Raw genomic sequence first — 6,145 nt, 5'->3', positions numbered from 1 at the left:
TTGCAGGCATGTCTATTATGAGCGTAAAAAGAAAGTATTATTCTCGTCAACGACTGTGACTTAAATATTTTGCACTTTTGATAGTGACAAGTGATAGTGACAAGGTTTTCATTGACGGCAACTTCCAGCTACCGATGCAAATATTTTTACCAATTTACAATCCATGCTTTAACCAACGGTCAGTACATAACTTTAACATTTTGTATGTTGCCTAGCAAGACACCAGGTACATACGAATATGTGTTGACTGAAATCGTAAATGCTTGTGACGATATGAATATTAAATTCCAACCACCAATCATTGTGTCTGATTTCGAAGTAGCTATACACAAAGTAGTTACTCAGTTGTGACCATTCCCATCTATAGTGGGATGTAGGCTTCTTTTGACGCAGCCTTGTACACCAGCTTAAATTTTTTTTCCTCTGCAGGCAGATGACTTGACTAAAAATTTGACAGTCACTTGCGTTTGACCTGTTTCAAAAAGAGACTACGCGCGCAGTTGACTACTCCACAAAAGCAGGTAGAACTTCGGGTTTGCACGCAGCCTGGATCGCTTGAGGATGATCTGGGATTGCGTATGCCTTGAGTCTAAGGATCACTATGCCAGTGTGGCATATTGGTCAGACCACTCGTACCGTACCAAGATGTCGACGTCATCTTGCTACAACCCCGAAATCTCACGAAATATTCACAGTTCTCCTGCATAACTAACGGGACTAGCACCCCTGCGGAGAAATGTCTTAGGCACGTCGTAGGAACTGTTTTCAGAATAAATATATCACTATTTCTGCCGAGTGGGCTTAATGCAGAGAAATCATCACACATAAATGTGTAACTTCGAGTTAACACCAGGACGTGAAGTTGAAGCAAATTAATTAAAAATGAAATGATTCTCTACAGGTTTCACTCAGTTCTAAAATGGCGATTATGACCATCCTAAGCGTTTTCATCATGGACGAAGTAAAATGTATCCATGTTTTATTATCATCTATTACTGTATTTCTACATTTATAGAAAAGTTTTGACGCTGGTGCTGGATTAAACTCTTTGAAATTCTGGAGGTAGCAGGTATGTAATACAGGGAGGGAAAGAAGTTAGACACAAGTTATAAGAGTGAAAGAAAGAAAAAGCGTGGCAATAGCTGATAAAGGAGTGAGATAGGCGATAACCCACGTCATGCGGTTTCTACAACAGAGAACTAGAAAACGAAACGAAAGATAAACTATGGAGGCATATTGAAGTTCAGGGAGAAAAAAAAAAATGCATGGTTTGTCGAAGATATTGTAATTTAGTCAAAGCAAGAAAAGGACTTGCAAGTTCAGGTGAATGGAATAAAGAGTCTCGTGAACGGAGTTTTAAAAAGAATATCCACAAATGTGAAGCTAGGGAAATGGAGTGAAAGCCAAATTAAGACAGGTTTGACAATGGCCGAAGAAGTGAAGATATAAAGTGCAGACTGCCAAGACAAAACAAAGCGTTTCTGAAAAATTGAAATGTTTTAAAAGTCTAATGTAGATTTAAGTGTTTTGAAGGCTTTACTAAAAGCATTTCTTTGAACAGTAGCTATATGGAACATAAATTTGGGTAACAAACAAATCAGACCAGATAAGAATAGTTACTTTCGAAAAGTTGTACTACACAATAATACTGAAGATAAGTTGTGTGGATGAAGTAACTAATGAAGAGGTAGCGTATAGAATTGGCGAGAACAGCTTTATCCCATGACAAAATTCGGTAGGAGACATCCCGAGTGAACAAGGGAAAAATACTTTGGTTCTAGAGGGAAGCAAAGCCCAAGGGCTTAATATAGTAAGCAAGTTCAAGAGGATGAAGGTTGAAACAGTTATTTGGAGATGCTCCCACAGAAGAGACTACCATAGTGACATGCATGAAATCAATCCTCGAACTGAAGATTACGACAATATTACTGCTCTTTAAATGACAGCTACATTTTAAAGGAACCCGAAGAATGGTGTTACTGCAGGGTGAATATGCTATGAAAGTAAAGGAGAAAAAGTATTTTACATTTTCAGTGGTGCCTCGTATTAAAAAAGATCAGTATAATAGTTTGAACTGGATGACTTTGACAGTGCAAGTTCACACAGCGTGAACTTCACAACGATGGTTCGAGTGGAAAATATATGCACAGTGGTAATCCTCTTTTATCGAACCACCCTTTATATTAACGAAGTGGCACTCCAGATCAACAATGTGTTTCTTCAACGGCATACAACTGCGATTGCAAACCACTGACCCGGGAAATCCTCTTCCCGCAGCGTTCGAATTAATCTGGTTTGCCGGTTGGCGGTTGGCTAGTTTATCTGCGCTAGAGACAATAAGCCAGTGGGCAAATCACAGCGGGAGCTACGCAGATGGGTGTAGCAGCCCTGCGGGCAAAGCCCCGGCCATTAGCGCCGGCCTGCGGCCCTGTGACAGAGCGGGGTGCGCCACTGGCTGGCCCCGAGGGCGAGCGTGACGCAGTACGCTTACAGTAGTTCGAGGAAAGGGTGTCGGGAAACAATGGGACAAGCCTAACACATCTCGAGAGCAGACACGTACATTCACCGCCGAGCACCAATGAAAATGTTACATCATAAAATATCACTGGCACTTTTTGTGACTCAACAAAGACTTCGAATTGTGACAATTGTAACATACTATTGGGGAAGTCTTTATTGCCAACATACGATGCAGGCAAATTCTCAGTTCAGTTGACTTCCAAGCAAAAATCTTCAGAAATATCATTTAATACGATAAGTGGCACCACTTCATTATTAATTTATTTATTCGTTGAGTTTTTCCTCTGTACCAAGATTTTTCTCCAACATAACAAATACCGGAAAATTGTTACATCTTTTACATAAGATCTTAATTCATCTCCCCTGGATGTCCCTCCAGGTGTTTCGATCCTGTATGCCTTCTTCCTCTGCGCCAAGTCTTCTCATTGTTAATCGTACATTTTGGGGCCAGCTTCCTCTTCTCTTCCGTCCCTCTGGTTCCCATTCCAGGATCATTTTCGGAACTCTGGCTTCTTCCATTCTGCTTACATGCCCTTACATCTTCCTTCTATCCAGCACGTCTTGTATTTTTTCTCTTACTTCCATTATCTTTATTATTTCTTCGTTTATGACTTTCTCTTTTCCAGAAATTCTTGCTGATCTTACTCAGAAGTCCGTTTCTACTGCTAGCAGTTTTTTTTGGTGTTTCAGATTTGTAGTTCAAGTCTCCTCTCAATACAAAGCTACATTCTCTGGTATCGATTTACATATGACTTTTTTGATTCGGTTTATTATATTTCCGCTCCATAAGATTGGGTTGAGCATCCCTATGACCTTCCTTCCACTGCCAATTCTTTTATTAATTTCTGCCTCTGATTTTCCCTGTAAGTCTAAAATGGATACCAGATGAAAAAAAGTTTTGACCTTATTAATTTTCTTTCCCCTATGCATAAGTCATCTGGCTCATTAGTAATGTATTCTGTTTTCTGATAGCTAATTTTCAATCCCCAGTTTCTGTATTCTATTGCTTACTGGTTACGCACATAATTTGCATCCACCCGGTCATGTGCTATAACTACTTGAATATCAGAAAATAGTAGTTGATGTAAATAAACTCCATCTTTAATTTATATCCTCATCCAATTACATTTACAACGTCATGTCTTAAAACTGATATGTATATAAATTTTAAATAACGTTGGTGACATGGGGCAGCCTTGTAACAAATCCTACCTTGTTCTAAATTTCTGTGGAAGTGTACTACCAATTTCCACTTGAAATATGTTATCGTTATACATTTCTTCTATTATTTTAATTAAAGGACCCTTTATATTTGCCAAATGTAATGCTCTCCAAAGTAGTTTCCTCGGGACAGTATCATTTGCTTTTCTCAATCTATGGAAATTAATGCTATGTTTTTTTTTTTTTTTTTTTTAATTTGCCCTATCTTTCTCTAAGCTTTGTCGTAATGTGAAAATATGATCTATGGATGATCTACCAACTGTGAAGCCACATTGTTCTTCCTGTGTTTTTAAATTTATTTGCAGCTTGTTTTTAATTGTTCTCCCAAGGATTCTCATTAATGTGTTTATGACACAGAATCTTCGGTAGTTCGAGCAGCTTTTGCGATCCCCTTTTTTAAATATAGTATTAATATAGCCCATCTTTATTTCCTAGGGTACTGACTCTCCATGTAACATTCCATTGCATAACCGTGTTACGAGTTTTACAATTTTATCACCACGGTATTTAAAGAGCTCCAGGTTGAAATTCCCTTGTCCAGGCGATTTACCAATCTTCCATGTTGTTAATACCTTACTCACCTCGCTTTCTAAAACTTTATCCTCCCCTTCCTGCTCCTTTTCTTACAGTGTTCCTTCCTCCAGATAGTTCTCTATCCTCATTTAATAATTTCCGGAAATATTCCTCCCAATCTTTTGGTGTCATGAGTTGAGAATTGAAGAGTGGTTTTGACTTCTGTCTCTTGTCGAAGTCCTTTTAATACTGAACACCTCTGTTGCGCTCTCCCAAATCCTATTTTGCTATTGACGCTGACACATGTCCATTTCCGATGCTTCATGCTTTGCTCTTCTTATTTTTTTTATCATTTCATTCCGATATTTCTTGTACACTGTTCTTGTTACTTCCGATTTATCATTCAGTCACCAGTTGACAGGCTGCCTCTTCTCTTCAACTGTCCCTTCTATTTCCTCCGACCACCATTTTTCCGTACAGCTGTGGTTGTTTCCCCTTATGCCCAGCACCTCTGTTGCTGTCCTTATAACATTGGATTTTATGTAGTCATACATTTCCTCTGCACTTCCATCAAATGATTCTTCCAGTGTTTTTTCCGTTCTGGCAGCAAAGAATGTTCGTATACTTTCATCTTGTAGGCTGCAAATATTGAAGTATAGAGTTTGAGCTTTCTCAGCACAATTCGTTTTAATGTTGTTGGAATACTTTTTTCCATTCTTCCATGGCAAAGAACTCTTCATTTTTACTAAATAATTATCTGCTCAACACTGGGCTCGTCTATAAGACCATACATCTGCTTCCCTGAAACTACTTGTCTAGCTAATGATAATATTATCTGTTACAGAACGCACAACTTCATCATAGGTCCAAATAGCAGTGAAAATTCCTCATCTACTGTTCAGTAAACCAATGTGAAGTGCATGGCGTATGGTACGTACCATTGCACAAATTTTTAGCGATATTTCGCGTTCCATTCACTCATCGAGCGTAGGAAAAGTGTTCGTTTAAATGCCTTCGTGGGCTCTGTAATTAATATAATCTTGTCCTCACGGTCCCTATGGGAAATATGTGTGGAAGGTTGCACTACAGTCCCTGGATTCATCATTCTTGAAACATTATAAGTAGGCTTTCTCTGGACAGTTGATGTCTACCTTCAACAGTCTGCCATTACAGTTTCTTCAGCATCTAGTATCTCCAGTTAGTGCTGCATGGCACATTTACGTATACTACTGGCTATTAAAATTGCTACACCAAGAAGAAATGAAGATGATAAACTGGTATTCAATGGACACATATATTATACTACAGCTGACATGTGAGTACATTCTTACGCAGTTTGGCTGCATGGATCCTGAGAAATCAGTAACCAGAACAACCACCTCTGGTCGTAATAACGGCCTTCATACGCCTGGGCATTGAGTCAAACGGAGCTCGGATGGCGTGTACAGGTGCAGCCGCCCATGCAGATTCAACACGTACCACAGTTCATCAATAGTAGTGAATGGCGTATTGTGAAGAGTCAGTTGCTCGTCCACCATTGACCAGACGTTTTCAATTGGTGAGAGATCTGGAGAACGTGCTGGCCAGGGCAGCAGTGGAACATTTTCTGTATCCAGGAAGGCCCATACAGGACCTGCAACATGCGGTCGTGCATTATCCTGCTGACATGTAGGGTTTCGCAGGGACCGAATGAAGGTAGAGCCATGAGTCGTAACACATCTGAAATGTAACGTCCACTGTTCAAAGTGCCGTCAGTGCGAACAAGAGGTGACCGAGACGTGTAACCAGTGGCACCCCATACCATCACGCCGGGTGATACGCTAGTATGGTGATGACGAATACATGCTTCCAATGTTTGTTCACCGCGATGTCGCCAAACACGGATGCGACC

The 6,145-nt window shown here is 39.9% G+C and overlaps 1 protein-coding gene across 1 annotated transcript in view; it reads left to right on the top strand.

Moving 5' to 3' along the window:
• Positions 1–5,094: 5,094 nt before the first annotated feature.
• The window catches only part of LOC124595212 (potassium voltage-gated channel protein Shaw-like), a 659,419-nt gene continuing 658,368 nt past the window's right edge, over positions 5,095–6,145 (top strand). The window contains exon 1 of the mRNA XM_047133852.1: positions 5,095–5,184. The gene's annotated coding sequence lies outside the window, so the exon portion shown is untranslated. The remainder of the gene's footprint in view (positions 5,185–6,145) is intronic.

Source organism: Schistocerca americana, chromosome 2 (genome assembly GCF_021461395.2).
Source record: "Schistocerca americana isolate TAMUIC-IGC-003095 chromosome 2, iqSchAmer2.1, whole genome shotgun sequence".
Lineage (NCBI taxonomy): Eukaryota > Metazoa > Arthropoda > Insecta > Orthoptera > Acrididae > Schistocerca > Schistocerca americana.
Note: the sequence above shows the minus strand (reverse complement) of the source record. Positions and strands in the feature narration are given on the sequence as shown.